The 24,916-nt window shown below is 38.8% G+C and overlaps 1 long non-coding RNA gene and 8 other non-coding genes across 9 annotated transcripts; 5 read left to right on the forward strand and 4 right to left on the reverse strand.

Annotated features, from left to right (window-relative positions):
- The first annotated feature begins 7,951 nt into the window (after nt 1-7,951).
- LOC125803010 (uncharacterized) lies at nt 7,952-13,933 on the forward strand. The gene is made up of 3 exons (XR_007440064.1): nt 7,952-8,053; nt 12,963-13,072; nt 13,702-13,933. It is a non-coding gene; the product is annotated as an uncharacterized LOC125803010 (long non-coding RNA).
- On the reverse strand, nt 13,500-13,570 carry trnag-gcc (transfer RNA glycine (anticodon GCC)). Its single transcript has one exon. It is a non-coding gene; the product is annotated as a tRNA-Gly (tRNA).
- A 716-nt stretch (nt 13,934-14,649) lies between the features above and the next one.
- trnag-gcc (transfer RNA glycine (anticodon GCC)) lies at nt 14,650-14,720 on the reverse strand. The gene has a single exon. It is a non-coding gene; the product is annotated as a tRNA-Gly (tRNA).
- A 654-nt stretch (nt 14,721-15,374) lies between these two features.
- Nucleotides 15,375-15,445, forward strand: trnag-gcc (transfer RNA glycine (anticodon GCC)). Its single transcript has one exon. It is a non-coding gene; the product is annotated as a tRNA-Gly (tRNA).
- A 1,715-nt stretch (nt 15,446-17,160) lies between these two features.
- Nucleotides 17,161-17,231, reverse strand: trnag-gcc (transfer RNA glycine (anticodon GCC)). The gene has a single exon. It is a non-coding gene; the product is annotated as a tRNA-Gly (tRNA).
- A 951-nt stretch (nt 17,232-18,182) lies between these two features.
- On the forward strand, nt 18,183-18,253 carry trnag-gcc (transfer RNA glycine (anticodon GCC)). Its single transcript has one exon. It is a non-coding gene; the product is annotated as a tRNA-Gly (tRNA).
- A 1,132-nt stretch (nt 18,254-19,385) lies between these two features.
- On the forward strand, nt 19,386-19,456 carry trnag-gcc (transfer RNA glycine (anticodon GCC)). Its single transcript has one exon. It is a non-coding gene; the product is annotated as a tRNA-Gly (tRNA).
- A 1,447-nt stretch (nt 19,457-20,903) lies between these two features.
- trnag-gcc (transfer RNA glycine (anticodon GCC)) lies at nt 20,904-20,974 on the reverse strand. The gene has a single exon. It is a non-coding gene; the product is annotated as a tRNA-Gly (tRNA).
- Nucleotides 20,975-21,623: 649 nt separating this feature from the next.
- Nucleotides 21,624-21,694, forward strand: trnag-gcc (transfer RNA glycine (anticodon GCC)). The gene has a single exon. It is a non-coding gene; the product is annotated as a tRNA-Gly (tRNA).
- The last annotated feature ends 3,222 nt before the right edge of the window (nt 21,695-24,916 follow it).

Below are 24,916 nucleotides of genomic sequence, written 5' to 3' on the forward strand. Positions count from 1 at the left end.
AGGACAAGTCAAATGAATGCTTTAAGTGTTCAGGGTGACATATTTTTTATTTGCTTGTCAATCGGATTCTGTTATATGGTTCATAATGCTATTATTGCTGTAGTAAATACAGTAGATTTACAGACATACCGCAGGATACACAATCCCATGAACAACATTGTATCTCTAAAATGCTGACATGGCAGCATCCTAAAATATACCCTAAAAGAGCCTGAATTTTTACTTTCTATATTTTATAAAAGGTGGAAAAGGTGAAATTATCAATCCTAAAGGAGTACTCTAGCTGTTTGTTTGTTTGTTTGTTTACTTGCTTGTTTTTAACCCATGGCTGCTTCGAAGCTTGGTTCTAAAATCTGCCACCACCTGGGCCCTCAGGCGGCACTGCATTAAAAACAGGCATGATTCTGTATTGGAAATCACTGAATTATCTCAGAAAAACACATGCAAAGAAAGCTATAAGTCATCACATGACATATGGCACAGTCCAGGGTAAAAAAACAGGCAATAAGAAATGGTCAAAAAAAATACGATAAACAATCAGAGCAGGAAGGAAACTGCTAAACATTCTTTTATACTGAGTTAATCAGGTGTTTATTATTCTGGTGATTTGCTTCCTGGAGGTGCCGAGTGTATCTGGAGTGATTTGATCGTGTGAGTGTGTGTTGGCATGGTGGGGTGCGTTCTGGGTAATGTAGTCCGGAGACTGAACAAACTGACTGTTTTTATTTAATTGAATTTTGCAACAGATTGTTACACTTTCAGAGTAAATTTGCAGCATTCATTTTTTTACAGTCTTAAATTTGCTGTAAAAAAAAAAAAAGTCTGTGACAAACCTTTCAAGCTGGTCAAGCCCTCCTTCCCAGCAGGCCTCCAGTGCTCAGCTCTCTACACAGCAGTGTGTCCACCACTCCACCCCAGGCTCCCCCTATTTCCCCCCATCCCCCCGATTTATCCGCTTTGCTACTTAGGCTGATTAATTTGGAGCGGCTCAGCCTGTCTGATGCACTCCGGCTCTTTTTTAACACTCCGGGTGAAACTGCGATGAGGGGTCCATCACTCTGATGCGGCTGCCCCGTCTCCGCTCGTCTCTCGGAGGTGTCGTTTTAATAATATACCTATTAAACTGGATTAAAGTAAAATGTACAAATATGTGTGGCCGGGCCAGGCTGCGTGGAGGAGCAGACTGGAGCAGTCTCAGCGAGAATGGTAATGAAAGCTTTTAAAGAGATTAGTGCTTTGCCCAGGAGAAAGCTACCCACCACAGAGCCTTACCCCCTCACTGACTCTCCTGCTCTCATTTTCAGGCTCAGGGTGGGGAGTAACAGGTGACTAGTGGAAAAAGAGCTTGTCTGATATACACAACCTAATAATACCTACAATAATATTCGGTTGGACCTCCTTTAGCTTTCATTACAAAAAGAAAATTGACTGTGCTATCGTTTCCACAAGCTCCTGCAACGTCACAATTATTTTAGTCCAGAGTTGCATTAATGTCCCCCCAAGATCTTGTTTGTATTAATGATGGAAAATTTAAATCACTGCACAAAGCCTTCTCTAGCTAATCCCAACGATTCCAGCTGTTTAGACAGTGTGTCACTCCACAGCAAAATCAGTATTAAATTGCTCACCACAAGGTTTTTTTCATGATTACAGTAAATACGGTTTTGGACCATACCAGTCTAGGTTTCTTGATTATGACACCACTGCAAATGAAAGTAATAATGGCCTCTGTTAGCTTGGTTGAAGAAGGACGTCCAGTAATCAACAATCTCTCGCCTCTGAGAGCTTTTTCATAGGACAGCAGGGGGAAAGCACTTGTAACACTTGTGGCAAGATCCAGTGTCTGATCAGATCCCCTTTCTGTTTAAAAATAGCAATTATTTGCATGGGTAGTGCTTTGTCCCTATCGTTAGCATTGTAATCCTGTTGGGAGCATCGGCTAAAAAGGTGCGGTTCTTCATAAAGCTGGGATTGAATTAAACAAAATGATAAAAAAAAGTTTTTACTTGTTATCATGTTTCACTACACCCCAAGTCCATTTCACACTGGATTTCTCCTTGAAATGGAGAAATGGATGTGTGTTGATTGTGTCATAAACAAAAAATAAAATAAAATAAAGACTAGCACAACACTGATAAACTCACAGTACGTAATTTAGGGTCACTCTGAAGAGGTAATATCACACTGATAGATAGATAGATAGATAGATAGATAGATAGATAGATAGATAGATAGATAGATAGATAGATAGATAGATAGATAGATAGATAGATAGATAGATAGATAGATAGATAGATAGATAGATAGATAGATAGATAGATAGATAGATAGATACTTTATTTATCCCGAAGGAAATTTAGGCAATTGACGCGCTCTCCTTCTACACTCCCGGACTCCATTTCCCAAAAACCAACAGGCAATGATGTCACTGGTAGCCACTCGCTTTCACCCAATCACGTTACGCTCCGATACGCTCAGGGTCACCTGTGTTTTCAGGAAGTTCCAGTTCACTCTTTACTCTTACATCCTGTATATAAGGCCGCAGTTTGTAAGCAAACTTTGCGAAGTATTGTCAACTTTCTGTTGCGTACTGAGCGTTATTATTCTGTATTTTCTGACTGCGCTCTCGTTACGACCTAGTGTTTCTGTATATCATTTTTATTGTTGTTTGTCTTTGTCCCTTTCGGATTTGTTTTATTGTCGGACTGTCCTTTTTGGTCTGTTTATTCAACTACAATTTCTGTTTCTGGTGAGAGTTTTGTTTGCCTGGCTATTCTTGGGTATTGTATTTGGTTAACTGCCTGTAAAAAAACAACCAGTCATTACCATTTACTCAGCTAGCGTCAATCTATTCAGTCTGGTGTTACAGGTAACACCAGTTCAAGTAGATTCCTCTCTTTATTTTGTTAAGTGTCAGTCCAATCCCTCTCCATCGTTATGAATTCAGCACAGCACCGAGCTGCGAAAACACCTTTTTGTTCACAGAGCTGAAAATGTTCATCCCGGTTTTAATCAAGAGCGCAGCTAATGGCCATTATATTCCGATAAAAGCTCCCAGGGAGCGTGTAGCTTTATGGCGAATTCATTTAAAGGCCTTTGTTTGTATGCTTAAATGATTGAATGCGGCCTTTCTCCTTTGAGATAGATTTATCATCTCCTGTCGCTCTGAAACCCACCACAAACATGGGTGGCACACCCTGTAATTAGTCTGTATGCTTCAGCACTTAAACCTATTAACCAGAGCTTTTAGAGACAGGGAGGCAGTGTTTTCAGCACTATTGCCACAAAGCAACTTATTAGCTGGGTATTGTACGGGCATCGTGCCTCTCTGTGCTCTTTCTCACTGGATGAAAAGAGCGTGGCTTCATATTTCTCTGCACTTTTTTTTATAATTGTGCCTTTTTGAAAGGGATTATTTTGATGTGTGATTTTAGTCTCATTAAATTGGCTTTACTTGTCCCCTTGCAGTAGAGTTTCATGCTCTCTTGCTCATTTAGTTTGACTTCTCTTTTTCTTTTTTATATGTATATATTTTCATTTTCTTACTTTTACTTTTGTCCTTTAACTCTACTTTATTTCCATGATTCTGGTAATACATCCCCGCATTTCCACATTGCATAGAATAAAATGGACTTAGAATAAACCTTTAAGATCAAGAACTCTGAGAGCTACACTATTTCTATGACTGTATACAGTGACATGCAAAATTATTCATAACTTGTGAACTTTTTCCCATTTTGTCACCTTACACGCACAAATTAAATGTGTTTTATTGTGATTTTAAGTAATAGAGAAACATACAAAGTTGTATATAATCGTGAAGTGCAACGAAAATGATACATGTTTTTCCAAATACTATTCAAATAAAAATCTGAGGTAAAAGTGTGACGTGCAAAACTATTCAACTTCCTTTAATATGGAGTGCACTGATCAGAGAACAAACCAAGAGACCAATGGTCACTCTGGAGAAGCTGCAGAAATCCACAGCTCAGGTAGGAGATTCTGTCCAAAGGACAACTATAAGTGGTTTGTAGTTTTAAGGTGACAAAATGTGCAAAAATGTAAGAAGTATGGATACTTTTGCAAGCCACTGTAAAATACGCTTCATTCTGCATAATACACATGCAGATTCCTCTTGTTCTGAAACTATGCCTTTGTTATGTTTGAAGCATGAGGTTTGGAATTGTCTTGATGAAAAATGCATTTCAATTGTTGCTGATAACAATCTAGAAGGTCCTTTTGTGTCTCTGATCCAGAGCAAATGGCGTCTATTTTCTCCAGAAAAAGATCTGAAATACTGATTCGTCTGACCACAGTACATGTTTCTACTGTGTGATGGTCCATACAGAAGTTGATGTCATTTATGGACATGGTCAACATAAGGCTTCTGGTTTGCACAGTAAAGTTTTTAGTGGTATAGTAAGTAGCTCTGTATGGTAGATTGTAATCCCTTGTTCATCGACCAGATTCTGCAACAGCTTCTACCCCCAAGCCATCAGACTCCTTAACTGCAGAGACTGAACTGATGGTTTTTCTGTACATGCACACACACTCTTACCCCACTTACCCCAGAAAATGGAAAGCACTAAAAACCCTACTACCTCACTGGACTCTATTGCACACTGTGTAATAGAGTAATTACTACCTCACCTGGTCTTTTTTGCACACTGCAAAATTTGCACACTGTCTTGTTATTTATTATTCTTTGTCTGTATTGTGTTGTATTGTCTGTCTGCACTTTTGTACTGTTGCACTATTGTTCTGTCTACACTGTGTTTATGTGCACCATGGTCCTTGGAGGAACGTTGTTTCGTTTCACTGTGTACTCTGTATATAGCTGAAATGACAATAAAAACCACTTTGACTTTGACTTTGACTTTGATGTGGTTCTACAGTATCAGCAGTTGGTGAATGGTGAGGGTTCTTGGTGCATTGCAGTCTTAGGCATCAGAGATCATTAGTATACACTAATTAGGGACATAAACTGGCAAATACTGAACATATTAGAGAGATAACAGCACACTAACAGAGCGCCCTGTACTTTATTACTGTCTGACTAACTGCATATACAGTGCAACCGTCCAATATTCTTCCCGACAACACATTGATTAGAAGGAGTCGGGGTCAACCACTCGACACTCACTGAACTAAAGAATACGTTTCCCCGCGGATCCTACAGGCAGAACTCCAGTAAACACTGCCCTCCCCTCTGACCCCTGCAGTTATCCAACACCTCTCTTTAGTCTGATCGGCCCTCAGCCTCCTCCTCCAGACCGCAGCACAACGGAGCCGGCATGAACTGACCAGCTCGATAAGCCAGCGCTCTGCAGCTCGGCTCGACCACGGCGGCGTCTCCTGGGCCAGTCCGAGAGGGGGAAGGAGGTAGCGCTGCACTTTGTGGACGATGTTCTTTGTATACATCTGTATTCCTCAGAGTGCTTATCGTTTGCTGAGCAGTGGAGTGTGGCCTGCTGTGCTACTCTGAGCGTGGGACGTTCTTCTGAACTCTTGCAGTTAAAGCAGAACTCCTTAAGATTTCCTCTTTTTCTTATTCTTATTATTTTCAAATGTTTTGTTGCACATAACACTATTTGAGAATATGTTATGGATTGGTGAAGGTGGTTGGATCCCAGTGCAGAACAGATAGGAAGATCTATATATAAAGATATATAATGAATAGATATTAAATATATGTATCGTGTATACTGTATATTATTTAATTTAATTATTTACTTACTGTATATGGATGTAGTTTGATTATTTATTAGTCAGTTACATTAATAGAGAAATAAGAAATGTACTAATGCAACTGTTTCTGCACCAAGGAGACTGGAGAACATTTGGGAAATAAAGCCTCAAAAGAGGTGTAGAAAAAAAGGCGGGAATCAGAACAAAGGAATGCCACAAAATGGCATGCACAAAAAAAGACAGCTTTCAGCTTCAAATAAACCAAACTAAATACAACCAAACTCTTTGGTTTCTCTTTACTTTCTTTTGAGACCCTTTCTTTTCCTTTTGTGGCTTTCTTTTCAGATCTCTTTGCTTCTTTTGTGAGCCTTTTTGCTTTCTTGTGAGATCTTTCCTTTTTTAGCTTTTTTTTTTTCCTTTTATTTTCTTATACCCTCTGTTACCAGTCACCCCTCTACAAAGGTGCAACAGAGAAGTCTGCTTTGACTAAAGTTCATATAGGATGATGCACAGTTGCAGCTGGTTGACGCTAATCACTGCCGGGGATTCTGGGAGATGGAGTTTTGAGATCCAACTCTACCATTTCATCCCCTTGGTCTACCAGCCCCCTGCTGGCAGCCCGCAGTGCAGCACTGCCCATCATAGAATAGACCATGAAATGACTTAATAAACTCAATGAAACAATTGCTTGGTTCCATCCACTGGATTCTAAAGCCTTTGAGGCAAAGTATCAACTAATTTTTATTGCCCTCCTGAGGAGGTTCTTACATGGTTTTGTTTTGAGGTTAAACAGTAAAAAAGAGATCCTCGCCAAACTTGAGCGCTCTAGTACTCGAGAAAAGAGGCCCGGCATCCTGTCAGCCTTACACATCATTCTCAGCAAGGATCAAAACAGCTTTGAATGTGAAGGCTCCTATTGTGTGTGTGTATGTGTATATATTGTATATGTGTGTGTGTGTGTTTCTGTGTGTGTGTGAGAGTGAGTAAGTGTTTGCATACTCTAGTGTTTGATGAAGTATAACACTTATCATTTTTGACAGAAATGAATTGTGTTAAAGGAAATGAATTGTTTGGCATGAATGGTTGACAGTGAGTTCTGGGTTTGACAGAACAACGTGGGAAGCACATGCATAGTTACCAGTGGTGCACCTGCAGAAGCACGAGGAACAGGACTGTCAGAGTAGCAGGACGGCATGACAAGTCTAACTCAGTTAGAACAGTTAATATATACGTTTTAGATTCCACAATGCCTGTCTCTACTATGCTATTGGTGGTGGTAAATTACCCAGCTGTGGTTAGCAACCTTACTGAAGCTGTCCTGTCATTCATTTTGTCTATGTACAGTAAAAAAACATTAAAATTGGTTAGGATATTTTTATGGAGTTTGTGCAAAGGTTTTAACTAAAAGTATATTCTTGCAGATAAAAGAGGTGCAGATTATATAAATATAGTAAAACAAAATGAAGCAGACGCAAACGAGATTTTAAAAACAACAGACATTAGCAGCAAAATCCATTAATTTTCAAATAATAATAATAAAGTAAAGAATATAAAGTAACCAAATTTAACCAAATAACCAATCAATTATTCTTTTACTGCAAATAATAATAAAGGAATTAAGTATATTTAAACATATATATTTCATATTTTGTTTTGAAATTTGCAACATACATGATTGCAGATTTAGCTTTTTGGGTTTAGATCTTTTGGTACAAAAGTACCTCCATAGATTTCACTGTGAAGGTTTTTTAATTATATATAAAGTATTTAAACATTACGGAGCCCCTAAGATGACATAATGTTAAAAAAAAATAATAATAATGTGTGACCACGACTTATATGACTTAATATGTCATGGCCATGCATTCTTTTTTTCATGTCACCTAAGGGCCTCTGTAAAACATAGGGTGACTGGTATAGTAACATTTGGCCCCTCTATGAAAATTGTGGCCCCTTGATGCCCCCTTTTTAGAAATATCCTAGATCCTCAACTGGGTTGTAGCTTTCCATCCAGTCAGCTCACAGTAGCAGCTATACAGCTACACATTAATTCCCTTGTTTACTATAAAAATATAAATGAAAAAACACAGGTATATTTAATTTACTTTATTTTATTCTATAAATAGAGGAATATCCTGGATAAGTACTTAATTACTATTTTTTAGCCACTTAGCTCCATTCACCCCCATTCATTTTGGACTCGCTCGCGGGCTCCCCCTAGCGGTGGGCGGTATTTTCTGGTATAACGGAGAGCTGGGGAGTGGGCAGTCTCTCCATAAACTGCCTGTATAACCGCTCTACATAACTCAGAGGATTCATATATATCATATTACACCGTATTAAACATTTTTAATAGGTTTCTCAGGTAAGAAGAGCATTATTTATGAAAATATCACTTAGTCTGGGTTGTTAGAAACACTGTAGAGTCAAATATAGATGAGTTATGAGCCAGTGTACCAGCTGTTATAGCTAACGCTAGCTGGCTAGTTAAGTTAGCTAACTAGCTAAAGCTACGTGTCTAGCCTGATGGTTAGCTTAGCTTAGCTAGTTTTGTAAAATATCTGTTTTCCTCATAAAATGAGTTTAGTTCAGTATTTTGTCGTTTTTAAACGGAATTGCCAGTTTAAACTAGCATGCTAAAGTTTGAATATTGTAGCTAACGCTAGGTTAGTAAAGAAATATAAGCTTCTTCCAAAGTTCCTCATTAATCTAGCTAACGCTAACACTACAGTTCTGGAGCAGTGATTTAAGTTAGTCTTTTTTACTGAAATCTAGCTTATAATTTTAGGCACATTTTTGTCATTTAGTTATTATTAATTATGTTTTAATCTAGTTTTAGTCAACAAAAACAACATTTTAATCTAGTTTTAGTCAAATACGTATGTATTTTGCTACATATTTTTATGTTTTTACTCTTTTAGTTTTGTTGCATTTAAATTATGCTCATTTTCGTTATAGTAAAACAGTAGGTAACTAATTTAGCCTGTAATTTTCTCAGAGGACGTCTGAGAAAACATGTACATGGTCGTTCTGGATGGGAATTAAATCACAGAGGACACCCCATAAAAGAGAAAATTACCTCAGGACCCCCTGAGAAAATACTCCCATCTGGAAAGGGCTTTAGTCTAGTTATAGTCAAATACATATATATATATATATATATATATATATATATATATATATATATATATATATATATATATATATATATTTTTTTTTTTTTTTTATAGTTTAGTTACATTTAAATTATGCTAGTTTTCGTTATAGTTTTTGATAACGAAATTAACACTGTTCTGGAGCTTGCAACCTAGCTAACTAGCTAGATAACTAATGCTAAAAATCTTCAAAAAGAATTTTAATAGACTTTTAAAAATCTGACACCCTCTCACATCTAAAAACAAGTCACAGACTTTTTACTCCCAGACTTTTTAGTCACAGGCTAAGATTTTGCAAAGACTGGGGATCTTGCAGGGTTACTATTTGCAAGACTGCAACTAACTTACATTTTTTCAGAAATTATTTTATTTTTTATTATTATTTTTATAAATGGGAAGACATGCCAAAAAGACACTCTGGCTCCCATTTACAACTTCACCAGTTTCTCCTTCTTGTGTATACTCCAGTAGTGAACAAAGCGTGGTTTCTATGCCATCGCTGGAGTATCATCCATGCCTAGTTCTGCAAATGTTCCCGCGCTTGCCTTGAGGCTTCCCATAACTCTCCTATTGGTTGTTGACATTGTGTCAAGACTGATGGTAATTTTATAAACGGTTGATTTTATCTGAATGCCAGTACGAGAAAAAGACGAATTTAAACCTTCAATCCTAACCACCTTACACTGAACGATCAGTATGACACGATAGGAACTCAACTCTAGCAAGACACTCTGTTTGTTTTTAATCATTTTAGGAAAAAATGCACAAAAATGTATGAATAATAACCCAGCTCCTCTCTCAGTCCTGAGGCCAGTGCCAGTGCTTGGCCGCCCCCTGCTTAGGGAAGACGTTTACCATATCCGGCTGGACGAGGCCCATCTGAGAATTGGCTCTTGTCAAGCAAGGAGTGTATGGATACAAACGAGGGGTCTCCCAGGGAGCAGGTTGGTGAGAGGAAGCTTAAGCTGAGAGCTCGGGTGAGCTCAGGCCTCACGCAAGGTGCAGCCGTGCCATCCATCTCCATTTGTACTGCTTCACAGGCTCCCTCTGTGGCTGCCAGTCAGAACACATGGTCCACGATGGGCCATTTTCTGATAGTCAGGGGGCTGATGGGATGGAGGAAGACAATGTCTCAGTCCTCGGCTAAAGGTAATAGATGCCCACGGAGTTACTTGATCCTGACCGGCTATGTCCATTTGTTTGGCTGGTCTGGCTTGTCTGAACTGTGTTGAACAGCACACCTGAGCTGCGTGTAAATACAGGGCCAGAGGGTCGTCTCGAGCTGTTGACAGTGTGTTTATAGTGGTTTGATTTCTGAAAAGGTGTTCATTGAATGTGCTTTCAGTTTTGGAATTATATGTGAGGTGCACTAAAGTGTTTTGCAGCTGCAATCTGCTGAACATTATGTGGACAGAAAGGCATTGATTGACCTGGGCCTTCTTTTCTTTTTTTCCTTCTTTTGTCAGGGCTGTGTTTGCTGCTGGAATTGAACGTTACAGAGAACAGAGTCTTGAAATACGCCATTGTTGAACTTTATTGTCGCTGTTAGGCCGTTTAATGGCCACTTTCAGATGAGCGTGTGATACTTTTTTAAAGTTAAAAAGTGCCATCTAATGAAAGGGCTCAACTTTTCTCATTTATTGTTCGCTCCTGGCTGCTCTGGGTGTAACGCTAATTCATGTTCAGGTCACGTTGTAGCAATTTAATGTGATTAACGACAGCTAGTTTAACCCCTATGTGTTGCTGTGTTTAGAGCTCCTTTGATTCAGAGTGAATTAGCCTGATCTTCTAACCCTCGGAAAAGGAAAATCTCCGGTACAATTGTTTTGACCTACTCTGTGCAAGCCTACACTTGTAACAATAGAAGGCACTTAGGTGCCCTTAGACTATTTCTGTAGAAAGAAAGAAGCTTAAAAAAGGTCTAGCTGCTCTTCCTATTTAAACAATGATTCCTTTGCCTGAAACCATATGCACTCCAGGTCTGAAGCATTTGATGATTATAAGGATGATTATTATTAGTACCATATTTTTCGGACTATAAAGTGCCCTGGATTATAAGGAGCATTATTAATGGACGCATTAAGCAATAGGGCTGGGGCGACGCATCGACATAATCGACGTCATCGATTACAAAAATACATCGATTTGCATAACGTGCGTCGGCGCGTCGTAAACATGGCGGCGCCTGTGGAGAGCATTAGAGATTAGATCGGGCCCAAAAATTCCAACTGGCTGTTTTCGGGCTGTTTTAATGAGCGAAATATGATCAGAATTATGTTAATTAACACGGTAACATAGAAGCATAGAACTATTATTTAATTAAAATGATTTTTAAGAACAGCTAAACACAGTGCTGCAGGTCAAACGCGGAGGAGTTCGCGAGAGAGAGAGAGAGAGAGAGAGAGAGAGAGAGAGAGAGATTTGCTTGTTCTACTCACAGGTGAAGGTTCTCTTTGATCTCCTCGTGCTCATATTCTAGTCCCATTCATAATTCTGCAGCTCCCTCAGTGTTTTCTGCCGTATTTTGCGGCTAGCGCGAGCGCTTACAACTGACACCGCGGACCGCGAGGTGCCGCCGCGTTTGTGCCGAATCCGACTCTCTGCTGAATCTGACTCCCGCTTCGCGGACAGAATCGGCACAACACCCCCGCTGTAGAACTGCGGTAGTGAAAACAGCGCTTATAAATAAATTAGTTTAGTTTCACTTTCAGTTTTCGTTATTTTTTTTTAAATAAAAATATAATTAAAAAACAGACGCCTACATCTCGGACTATTTTCTGGAGCCCGGGACGGATTTACGGGCGGGCCTCGGGTCATGTCGGGTTCGGACCAGAGAATCTAAGCTCTAGAGAGCTTGGACTCCGGAGAGCAATCTCCAGCTACAAAAAAACGCCAGCGGGCATCTAAAGTTTGGGAGCATTTCACGCAAAAGGGCAACAATGTGGTCCTCTGCCATACGTGCAAAAGGAGCACTTGAAGCGCAAACATCCAGGAGCACTATGTCAACAGGGTCACACAGTAAGTTACCGTTTACATCAGGGTCTCCGCGGGTGTCCTTAAAAAGACTTAAGGCTGTCTACCAAAGGTTTTAAACCTGCCACAGGCAGAAATTATACATTTTTGGTTTATATTTGTGCATGGCATTTCGCAGTTTCCAGAAACAGTAGCATTATTCATAAGTTCAGGTGTTTAGCTAAGCTAGCTGCCTTAATTTATTTTAGCTAGCGCCGTCGGCGCTGCGGTGTCACACCGTTTTCTGTCACCGTCGGAATTTTGTGACCAGTGCTCACGGTTATGAGCGTTCATTGGCAAAACGGAAGCTTTCTATACCTACACCTTACCCTCAGCCCTAAACTGAACCGTTTTGGCCAGTCGGGGTAAACATTAGAAACGAACACGTTTCGAATCGGCCAGTGCACCGGTCTGCTGAGAACTACTTGCCAGTGGTCACAAAATCTAGCGGTCACAGAAAACAGTGCAACACACGGTTGTGGTGTATGGGAGCTTATCCATTTTTAGCGTTATAGATCTAAACAACGTGCTGTACATGTAAGTGATAAGTGTGGGGTTTGGTTTAGTAGGCTTGTGTTGTTGTTGTTGTTGTTATTATATATAAATATAGTAATTTATCGTTTGCTTTAAAACGTAAAATAATTATTTAAATATGTTTCTCAATGAATAGATTAGTCGACTAATCGAAAAAAATAATCGTTAGAATAATCGTTTAAAAAATAATCGTTAGGGACAGCCCTATTAAGCAACACTAGTAAGGATGCCTATTTTGAAGTGAGCAACGGTGTCGCCATATTTTCCTTCTAGTGGGGGAAGCTTGGTGAAGCGCAGCTTAACAAAACTATAATTCTTTAAAAAAGTGTGGACAGTTATCTTTATACAGGTAAAGAGTTCAAACAGGTGCAGTTAATACAGGTGATGAATGCAGAATAGGAGGGATTAATTTTTTGTGAACAACTTTTTGTTTATTGTAAAGATGAGCAGTGGGACAGGTCAGTACAGTGGTTAATATATCCATATCAAATACTTATTTTCCCCCACTGTGTATGATATATAAAATAATGTATGAAATATGTATTAATATGTATCTCTCTCTCTCTCTCTCAGGTAAAACCAAGCCCCATAGTTATTGAGCCATGTGCAGGTAGCCGAGCTGCAGTGCTGACTGTCCTGGTCAACTTACCACAAGCAGTTTCTGGAGTGCCTCCAACCGGCAGGTCTGGTAGGATTCCACACAAATAACCAAAAATATAATCAAAGGTTTTGCAGATCCCTCTCAAATAGTAAAAACTTGGGGTGGTAAAATATATAAATATTGTAATATATTGATTTTAATGTATTGATTTGATGGTATCATTGTGATATGTGGTATCAAATGTTAGGTTTTTTTTTTTTGGCACTAGCATTTCTCTTAATATTACTGTGAAGCCACTTGTGTGAGGAATGTATGTCGGACTCGACCCACTCGCCCCACCTCCACCTCCACCTCCACCCCGCCACCACATTGGCCTCAAGTTTTTCTTTCCTTTTTCTTTCTTTATAATTTTTGTTTTGTTTGTTTTGTAACATTTCGAACATTACTGTTGATTATATGCATAAGAGATTTCTTAAAAAAATGTGAGGAGTAAAAAGTAAAGTGACTGTTGCATTGGCCGGGAATCGAACCCGGGCCTCCCGCGTGGCAGGCGAGAATTCTACCACTGAACCACCAATGCTTGTGGTGCTCAGGAGAAACTGACTTCTGGTGTTTCCTGTATATCAAATACTGCAAACGTTGGAATGTAGTGAAAGCATACAGAGGTTGTAGTGTGATTGATTGAGTGTGTGGACAATTATCTTTATACAGGTAATGAGTTCAAATGGGTGCAGGTGATGAGTGCAGAATAGGAGGGATTCTTAAAGAAAAACAAACAGGTCTGAGAGAGCAAGAATTCTTGCTGGTTGGTAGGTAATAAAATACTTATTTCATGCTATAAAATGCCAATTAATTATTTATAAATCATATAATATGATTTTCTGGATTTTTTTAGGTTCTGTCTTTTGCAGTTTAAAGATACCTACGATAAAAAATTACAGATCTCTCCGTTTTTTGTAGGTGGGGAAACATGCAAACTCTGCAGCAAATCAAATACTTATTTTCCCCGGCCGTGTAACATATATAAAAATAATGTATTAAACATGTGTTAAGTATCTCTTTCTCTCTCTCTTTCTCTTTCTCTGACTCTCAGGTAAAACCAAGCCCCATAGTTATTGAGCTGTGTGCAGGTAGCCGGCCTGCAGGGCTGACTGTCCTGGTCATCTTACCACAAGCAGTTCCTGGAGTGCCTCCAACCGGCCATTCTGGTACCGTTCCACACAAATACCCAAATATAAAAACACAGACTTTTCCAGACACCTCTCGAATAGTAAAAACTAGGGGAGGGAAAATATATCAATATTGCAATATATTGTATTGAAGTAATTGTATCATGGTGATATGTGATGTTAATGGTTATTTGTGATCAAATATCAGGGATTTTTGGCGCTAGCATTTCTCTAATATTACTGTGAAGCCAGAGTAATGTTCTGAGGAATGTATGTCTGACTCACCCCACCCTCTCCTCCACCCCGCCACCACCCTGGACTCATGTGTTTCTTTCCTTCTTTTTCTTTTAAGTTTTCTCTAGTTTTCTCTTTAGAGGTCCTACATAAGGAGACCTTTCTTTTTGTCTGTAATTTTTTAACATTACTGTTAGACAGATTTTGTATGCATAAGAGTTCTAAAAATGTGAGGAATAAAAGGAAAAAGGGATGATGCATTGGCCGGGAATCGAACCCGGGCCTCCCGCGCGGCAGGCGAGAATTCTACCACTGAACCACCAATGCTTGTGAAGCTTTGGAGAAACTGACTTCTGGTGTTTTCTGAAAGTAAAAGAGATGCACAAAGTCTCTGGAACTCTGAAATATTTCTAAGAATATATTCAGCTAACATTTCTTTAGATTTCACACTGAAGTCCTTGTTTACTTAAAATGTAAACAAGCTGTCCAGCTCTGCACAGAAACCAGTGTGGAAGTGTCTTGCAGTATAATTGCTAGTGATATTTTGTACATAATCAGTTATTTTCTCTTTAATGTTTAGGATTTATATTAAATTAAACAAAATGTTAAGCCCTAAACATTACTAGAAATAATTAGAAAGGAATAAGTTTAAATATATAAAGGTAGTTCTTTGCATGTGAAAGTATGTTCTTGTAGTTCTTTGCATGTGTGTGTCACACATACCAAACTGTACATATAAACATTTTATATTTGGTACAGCTAAATAACACATAATATTAATTGAAAGGTCAGAACATCTCACCATAAGTACATTGCAGTATCTTTGTGTAATACGTCTTTAAAATATTGCAAATAATATCCTAAAGTAATCTTTTAAAGTGTTTTACTCCATTCCACCAACTGCAGACGCTTCTTATACTTTGCTAGGCTGTATTTGTTGTTCAGGAATCACCAGAGGTCAGTTTCTCCTGAGCTTCACAAGCATTGGTGGTTCAGTGGTAGAATTCTCGCCTGCCACGCGGGAGGCCCGGGTTCGATTCCCGGCCAATGCATCATCCCTTTTTATCCTTTTATTCCTCACATTTTTGGAACTCTTATGCATACAACCACAGTCTAACAATACTGTTTAAAATGATCTTTTTTGAGAAAAAGATATAGCACCATATGTATAACGCCTTAAGAGAAAACTAGAGTGAAAGAGGAGGAATGAAGAGTTGAATGAAGTTGTTCAGACACATAATTTAGTGGTGGAGGAGAGGGTGGGGCGGGTCAGACATACATTCCTCACAAATGTGGCTTCACATTAATGATAGAGCAATGCTAAAGTCACACTAACAGCTCTGTAGTCCTGTTCTCTCTCTCGATCTCCTTCCTGAACTGTACCAGTACAAGTACGGGGAAAGAATGGCTTGACATTATTGATGGAAAAATTAATTCTGAATTATCCCAGCAATTCTGAAGAAAAATATTTTATAAGTTTTGGAATGCTCCTGACTTTAATCCAATAGAAATATTGTGGAAAGATCTAAAACAATTAATTCAATTGTAGAAAATCCACAAATATTACAGAGCTAAAGCAGTTTTATACAGAAGAATGGGTTAAAGTTTCTCCAAGCCAATGTGCAGAACTAATATGCAGCTATTTCTGCACTAGGGCTGCAACGAATGATTATTTTGCTAGTTGTCTAATCTGATGATAATTTGTTCATTGTTCTCCAAAAATGATAGAAACGGGTGAACATGAGATTTAAAAGGCATTTAAATGTCTGGATGCTGTTTAAACGTGGAGGGTTCTGATATTTAGTGATACAAATGTAATCTCTTCTGTTTGGCCACTTTTGGAGACACAGACCATGTAAACTGTGTTGAGTGACTGTGTTACCCCTCTCCTATTATGCCTGTTTCTACCCCTGAGCACTTGCCACTGTGTAATGCAGTAATGTTACAAATTAACGATTATTTGACAATGACATTTGTAGTCGACAAATTTCAATAATCAACATTGTCAATTATATGGACTAATAATTGCAACCCTATTCTGCACAAGCAGGTTACACCAGATAGGTCTACAAAAGGTTTACATATTTTGTATATATTATAACATTTTTGTCTTATGTGTTTGATTTAATCCTCTTTATCTACTTTCAGTACTTTTAGAGACAATCTGATTAAGTTTTAGGAAAGTTCTAAGGGGTACATAAACTTTCAAGCTCTGCTGTATCTAGTAAACCTTTTAATTAAGTTACAAATGATATTTTCAGCAGGTTACATAAAAGTAGTGTCTGTTGTGACACCATATACCTCCATATAGTTTATATACAGTAAACACCAGAGTTTTTTTTCTTTAACTACACTGCAGTTTCTCTGGATGTAATATGCAGCTATAAACTAAACTTATAACTTGTATAAAAACATTTCAGGGAGCAGATTGATAGAGAGCAGACCTACAGAGCTGTTACTCTGCCTCTAGCATTGCTCTAACAATACTGTGAAGCCACGTGTGTGAGGCATGTATGCCTGAGTCGCCCCACCCCCTCCTTCTCCCCGTCACCACCCCCTCCTTCACCCTGCCACCACCCCCTCTTCAGCCTGTCTCGTGCGTCTGTGCTGCCTTTTTCTTCTTCCTCCTCTTTCGTTCTAGTTTTCTCTTCAGGTGTTCTGCATCGGGAGCCTTTTCTTATCTCCTGTTGTTTCTTACATTACTGTGGGTCAGACTTGGAATGCATAAGAAATAAGAAATGAGAGCAATAAGAAGGAAAAGTATTCATGCATTGGCCGGGAATCGAACCCGGGCCTCCCGCGTGGCAGGCGAGAATTCTACCACTGAACCACCAATGCTTGACTGAGAGTGTGGGCGAGGGGTCTGTCCTTTAAAGGAACACAGGAAGTCTATATATGCCGGTAGTAGCGTATCTGTGCTAATGAATAAGAAAGAGAGCACAGCTTGTGTGGCCTTTGGACTCCTTCTGATTCTAATGGGGAGATTCATGCTCTCTCTCTTTGATCTTTTAAGAGAGCATGGTCATTTTCTTTGTTTTAATGTGGACAGCACTTTCTCAAAACGAACACTAAATCCTGTTTTTATTTAATAAGTGTAATCTTTAAACATGGCTTAAACTCATTAGGCAAAACTGTTAAATCACAGAATGTGATGTGTGTAAAAGAACATTGTTTTAAAGTCAAACGGGCTAAAGTACAAGCTTCACAAGGGGGATTAGATTTAGATTCTTGTTGCATGAACAGCCTTATTTTGACTGGATGTGGTTGACCTGGCTTTGTTTAATTTAACTTTGGTTAGCCTGGATTTGGTCCATCTAGCTGTATTCGACCCAAATTTGACTTTAGTTTGTCTGACTTTGTTTTTTTCTGCTTTGGTTAGCTGGGCTTTGATTAGACTGGCTTTGGTTAGTCTGGTTTTATTCTGCCTCACTTTGACAGACCTCATTTGGCCCAATTTGTATTTTATTGTATTGGATTCCCCTGGCTTTAGTTCATCTGCTTTTTTGTTTAGCTTGTTTCAATTGGCATGTAATTGATTCCATTGGCTTGCGTTCCCCTTGGCTTTGGTTTACCTGGCTTTAGTTTAGGCTGGCTTTGGTTTAGCTGGCTTTAGTTGGCTTCTCTTTGCTTACTCTCTCTGCCTGAATTCGGTGCCTCAAAGCAGGCCTATTCACCACATTAAGTTAGTAAATTTATATAATTAATATACTGACGATCATGTGTTTTGTAAAATATTTTTTTCATAGTTTGCTTAGCAGTATCTTATGTTCTTTGAACATCTGGAACCAAGCATTGGTGGTTCAGTGGTAGAATTCTCGCCTGCCACGCGGGAGGCCCGGGTTCGATTCCCGGCCAATGCATCATCCCTTTTTCCTTTTATTTCTCTCATTTTGCAAAACTCTATGCATGCAAAACCTGTCTAACAGTACTGTTTGAATTGTTACATACAAAAAGAGATGGCTCCTTATGTAGGATGCCTGACGAGAAAACTAGAATGAAAGAGGAGAAAAGTAGAAAGTTGCTCAGACACAGGGGGCAGTGGGGGTGGTGGCAGGGGTGGAGGAGACATACATTCCGCACAAACGTGGCTTCAAATTAACGTTAGAGCAATGCTAAAGCCAGACTAAACAGCTCTGTAGTGCTGCTCACTCTCAATCTGCATCCTGAACTGTACTACTACAATTTAGATTTTTTTTGTTGCTAAACATTTGACCTGAAACTTCTTTATTTTTATGTGAATCCTAAAAGTAGATATAGAGGAAAAGGCAAAAGGTTATTAAACCATTTCTAAAAATTTGGAGACAACCAGCCCACAGTCAGACAGGTTGTGTTCAAATAGTGAAATTTCAAGACCTTTAATTATCCTCCTCATGGTCAACCAATCGGTATTACCCAAATAACAAGATGTGTAATTGATCACAAAAAGATCACAAAGAACTCAGGGTAACTTCTAAGCAACTAAAGGCCTTCGCCACATTGACCAATGTTAATGCTTACCATTAACATGTTTTATTTATGCAACCAATCACTATTCTCAATCAGTCTGCTTCCTAATTGTACCAAGTTAGTTATCTAAGGGCCTTTCTAACATTGGCCTAGATTTAGATATTTGCATGTGACTGTATGTCACACACAGCATAGCAAATTGTAAATATTTGCATTCAGGTTTTTAATGTATATTGTAGTATATTTATGTACTAAGCCTTTTAAATATATTCTCATGCATTTTCATACGTTTGTTTTAAACTATTTGTTTTGTAAAATACTTTGGACACTAAAAAGGGATGCACAGTAAAAACGGTCAAGAACCTTTAGTGTAGATGCATTTACTAAAATACCTACATCACATTACATTGTACAAAAAGTTATGTTGCAAGATTTTAAGCAGGTTTTCTGAAACTAATCTGTATTTTTAACTGGAGTTCAGCAAGTACAGAAACTTCTTAAACTTTGCTTGGCAGTATATTATTTTCTGTAAATTTCAGAATCCAAGCATTGGTGGTTCAGTGGTAGAATTCTCGCCTGCCACGCGGGAGGCCCGGGTTCGATTCCCGGCCAATGCATCATCCCTTTTTCCTTTTGTTCCTCACATTTAAAAAAAAACTCTTATGCACACAACATCTGTCTAACAGTACTGTTTGAAATGTTAATAAACCATCTCTAAACTTTAAAAGACCACAAACCTTCAGTCTGGAAAAATTGTGTGCAAATAGAGACAATTCAGGCACTTTTATTACCCTCCTTATGAGTGGTCAACCAATCAGTATTAGTTAAAGAGCAAGGCATGTAATAGCTCACAAAGAGATCACAAAGAACCCAGGGTAACTTCTAAACAACTGAAGGCCTTTCTCGCATTAGCTAATGTTACTGCTCAACATTAAAACTTGGATAAGTAACTTGGTACAGCCTTGGGGAGCATTTTTATGGAGAGCAGTGACCGGTTGCATAAATGTAACATGTTAATGGTGAGTATTAACATTAGCCAGAATATCCGTATGTGAGCTGAACCCCAATAGAATGTGGGTCATGCAGCAAGACAATGACTCTAAACACACAAGCCATTATACTAATGAATTAATGATTAAAGTTATCTTGTATATGTTAAAGTTAAAATTTTGGAATGCTCCTGACCGTAATTACAATAGAAATATTTTGGAAAGATCTGAAACAATTAGGTCATTTAAGAAAATACACCAACACTACAGATCTAAAACTGTTTTATACAGAAGAATGGGTTAAAGTTTCTCCAAGCTGATGTGCAGAACTAATATACTAATATACAGCTATTTCTGCACAAGCAGGTCACACCAGATACCGAAAGGTTTAGGCTACATATTTTGCCACGAGGAAGCCTGATATTTTTGTCTCACGTGTTTAATCTGGTTATCTTTATCGACTTTTATCTAATTAAGTTTTAGGAAAATAAATAATAATAAATAAATAAACGTTTAAACACCAATGTATCCAGTAAGTCTTTTAATTAGGTTACACATTATATTTTATAGTAGGTTATCTGAAAGTATTTTGACAACATTTGACAAAATGCAGACATTTTAGACTTTGCTAGGCTTATAGTTTATATACAGTAAACACCAGATGTTTCTCATTTGTTTAACTACATTGCAGTTTCTCTGGATCTAATATTCAGCTACAAACTAAACTACTAACTTGTATGAAAACATTTCAGGGAGCAGATTAATAGAGAGCAGACCTACAGAGCTGTTACTCTGCCTCTAGCATTGCTCTAACATTACTGTGAAGCCACGTGTGTGAGGCATGTATGTCTGACTCGCCCCACCCCCTCCTTCTCTCCGTCACCACCCCCTCCTTCAGCCCGTCCTGCATGTCTGTGCTTCCTTTTTTCTTCCTCCTCTTTCATTCTAGTTTTCTTTTCAGGCGTCCTGCATTAGAAGCCTTTTCTTATCTCCTGTTGTTTCTAACATTACTGTGGGTCAGACTTGGAATGCATAAGAAATAAGAAATGTGAGGAATAAAAAGAAAAATTATTCATGCATTGGCCGGGAATCGAACCCGGGCCTCCCGCGTGGCAGGCGAGAATTCTACCACTGAACCACCAATGCTTGACTGAAAATGTGGGAGAGTGGTCACTGTTTTAAAGGAACACAGGAAGTCTATATATGCCGGTAGTAGCGTATTTGTGCTAATGAAGAAGAAAAAGAGGACAGCTTGTGCTCTTTGGACTCTGATTCTGATTCTAATGGGGAGATTCCTGCTCTCTAAATCCACCCGACCTGCTGACCATATCATTCGTATGTTGTCTACATGGATGCTCATGTAGACCAATGCTGAACACAGCCTAATGCTGGATAAATGAGACATAGGCTTTATGTAGATAAACAGGTTTAAGCTAAAATTACTATTTTTTATCTTTTGTTCATTTTGTTGTTTTATGTGGACAGCAGTTTCTCCAAAAAATCTTGTTTGTATGTAATAAATATAATCTTTAACCATGGCCAAAACTCATTATGCAAAACTGTTAAATCACAGAATGTGATGGGTGGAAAAAAAACTTTTTTGAAGCCAACTGCACAGTGAAAAACGTCAAGAACCCCTGATGTAGATATAGACCTACCTCACGCTATACTGTACAAGAAATCTATTATTTTGTAACTTTTTGAGCAGGTTATCTGAAAGTACAGTCCACCAAATACAGAAACTTTTCATACTTTGCTTGGCAGTATCATACATTCTTTGAGCACTTATAATCAAGCATTGGTGGTTCAGTGGTAGAATTCTCGCCTGCCACGCGGGAGGCCCGGGTTCGATTCCCGGCCAATGCATGAAAACTTTTTCTTTTTATTCCTCCCAATGTTTTTCTCTCTAATGCGTACAAAATTTGACCCACAGTACTGTTAGAAACACAGTACGGTTAGAGACAAAAATGCACACGTTTCTATCAGTGTAAGATAGACCCAGTAAGCTTGAAAAAGGCTAATAAAAACAGATGTTTCTAGATCACATTACTGCAAACAATTAAAACTGCGTACTGTGGTTGGAGACTCTTAGGCCTTATCTCACTCTGCTATAGATACTGCTTATGGCTATTAGAATGATATTCTCATAATTTTTTTTATACGTTCCACCTACTGCATGCACTTCTGACAACCATGTGTTTTGTAAAATATTTTTAAACACTAAAAAGGGGTTGCACAGTGAAAAACATCAAGAACCTGTGGTTTAAATTCATTTACTAGCACACGTACATCACACTACATCGCACAAGAAGTCTATTATGTTGCAAGTTTTTGAGCAAGTTATCTGAAAGTAATCTGTCTTTTTAAACTACAGTCGAGCAAGCACAGACTCGGCAGTATCTTAGTTTCTGTGGTGCTTGGAAACCAAGCATTGGTGGTTCAGTGGTAAGGAAAGAGGAAAGAAAGAGGAAATTCAGACACAAAAGGCTGGGGTGGTGATGGGGGCTGACTTTTATCCAAAAGTGTCACTGACCATTTAAAAGACTTGTAAAGTTCCTTACAGCACTCTGTCCTTTACTTTAACTCATGAAGTTGCTAAGTAACACATCCAGATCAACCTGAGAGCATTATCTCAGGACAGTGTGTGAATGTGTGTTCGTTCATCTGGCCTTATTTACATGTGTGAATGTAGGTGTGTTGGGCTTGAGATAAAACTAGCTAATTTAAAAGGTGTATTGTTAGCTTCTGCAGCTCTGTTCCAACCATTTAACCCTCCAAACACTTAAATTAGTGTTTTACATTCCATATAACTGGCAGGGTTTGTGCAGTCATGAAATTGCTGGAAAACTGATGAAATGAGTATGTTTTGGAAAAATAAAAATACCCAAAAAGTTTCGGGAAAGACTTGCTCTACAGATCTTTGTGTTTCCATCTATCGACAGGGAAAAGCTATTTTGAGCTAACAAATACCTCAGCTCAGAGTTAGTTAAGTAATTTAGCCCTACACGATGGAGGGTTTGACACACATTTTATTATTGAAGATTGTGTGTCAGTATTGCTTAAAGAAACGTTTTATTTTCATGAAATTTATTTTAGCCCTACTGTAGTCAATTTTTAGTATAGTTTTAGTTGATTTTTGGTTTTATTGTCCATGTCTGCACTTATGTTTAAAATTCGTATGGTCATGAAAATTTGCTTTGAAGGCATATAAAAGTCATGGAAATTTATTGGTTAAAAATTTTATGAACCCAACTGGTTCCGACCTGATTTCTAGAACAAAATGTTAACAATATTTTACATAAGTTACAGTCATGTGCCCATAATAAGAAACAAACCAGTGAGCTGCTCACTGAATTTATCTGATTCTATTTTAAAAATGATATCAATATTCAGAAATGGGTCTGAGCTCTTATGGGCTAACTGGCCTATCCTTGGTTAGTCTGGCTTTATTTAGCCTGACTTTAAGTTCCCCTGTCTTTACTTTAGCAGCATTTGGTTTACTTGGTTTATATTTAGTTGAACTCAATTTGGTTAATCTAGCCTAGATTTGGTCTGCCAGGCTGTCGCTGTTTCAGATTTGTATAAATTGACTTTAGCTTGCCTGACTTTTTTCGTTATCTTAACTTTAGCTTAAGATGGCCTGAGTTTGGTTCATTTTACTGTAGTTTACCTGACTTTGGTCCTCCTGAATGTTGTTTAACTAGATGTATTTGGTCTGACATTGGTTGGTCTGGCTTTAGTTAAACTAACTTCTAACATCTGTTTCACACCATCCAATTCATCTTAATATTATATTCAGTGATATTGAGGTCTGGATTGTGTCCATTGTATCTAATACCTCTTTTCTAACATCAAAGTGTTGGTGCCAGAGCTGGTTCCTCTAAACAACTTTGTGACGTTGACGCTTGAACGCCCCACCCTTTGGCTACTCGCATCACAGATTCATTGGTTCCAGACCAATGGGGCTAGAATGTCACCGACTTTTCTGGCAGAGAACCAGTGATTTTGTGGTGGTGCTGGTGGAAAAACACTACAAGATCAGCTTAAGACCAAGTGGAGCTTGAGTTGTCTTCTTTTTCAATGACAAAAGCCTAAAAAATCCTTCCTGGTAACATTTGGGGACTATTTGGGTTTTGGAAAATGTTCAGTTCATTTCCTTTGACTTTCTGGTTTCTTATGCAAGGGGAATATTGTATATCCAACCTCCTCAGAAATGAAAGCCTGTTTTGTCTGGAAATTAAATGAATGGTTTGCACAGGACACATTTCAGAGAGGTGAGGTGAGAACATGTTAAAGTCAGGCTGGAGAAGTTCTGCCAATTGTCCAGAAACTTCATCCAGCAGCTTCCTGGAGAAAGAGAAGATCTATTGATCTCCTTCATGCAGCGACTATAATGTATACCCCTCTTTCCCTATATGCTCTGCCCTCAACTGCCCCTCCTGTTCTGTCTGTCGGGTTTGTTCTGTTTCTCCGTCTCTGCTCTCGCTCGTCGAGGAGCTGTGATAAATGAGGTGAAATGTGAGCAGGTGTAAAAAGCAGTGCAGCAGGAAGGCGCTGTGCAGAGACAGCAGTCGAGCAGCACTCTGCGAGCCGGCAGCTTCGTCTGAGAGTGGGAACGAGGGTAGAGAGCAGAGATAAGTAATAGCGCAGAGGTAAACAATGTCATAGAGAAAGACAGGAGGGAGGGAGCGAGAGATATGAAATCAAGCAGTACTAACAGGGAGTGTTAGCCAGCAGGGATGATCAAATGCTTACAAGAAGAGACAAACAAGAGACACAGCAGATATATCCTCATCCCTTAAGCTAAGGGCTGCATATGGTTAAGGAGTGAGTTCTGCTGAAGAACCTCGGCCTGTGTGAGAAACAGACCTCTGGTTTAAAAACATGGCTGATTCATATATTGTGGTGCTTGAGGCTAAAGTGAAGGATGGGGTTCAGTACAGCGTCTAGTGGCTTAACGATGTCTAGAGCAGTTTTTACTGATGTCTAGAGCAGTGGTTCTAAAACCCTGCATAATCCAGTTGTAGTGAGCAGAACTCTATGGTTTGGTCTATGGACACATTCCAGCAGTTTACCATCTAATAAACC

The sequence above is a fragment of the Astyanax mexicanus genome, chromosome 7 (genome assembly GCF_023375975.1).
Source record: "Astyanax mexicanus isolate ESR-SI-001 chromosome 7, AstMex3_surface, whole genome shotgun sequence".
NCBI lineage: Eukaryota > Metazoa > Chordata > Actinopteri > Characiformes > Acestrorhamphidae > Astyanax > Astyanax mexicanus.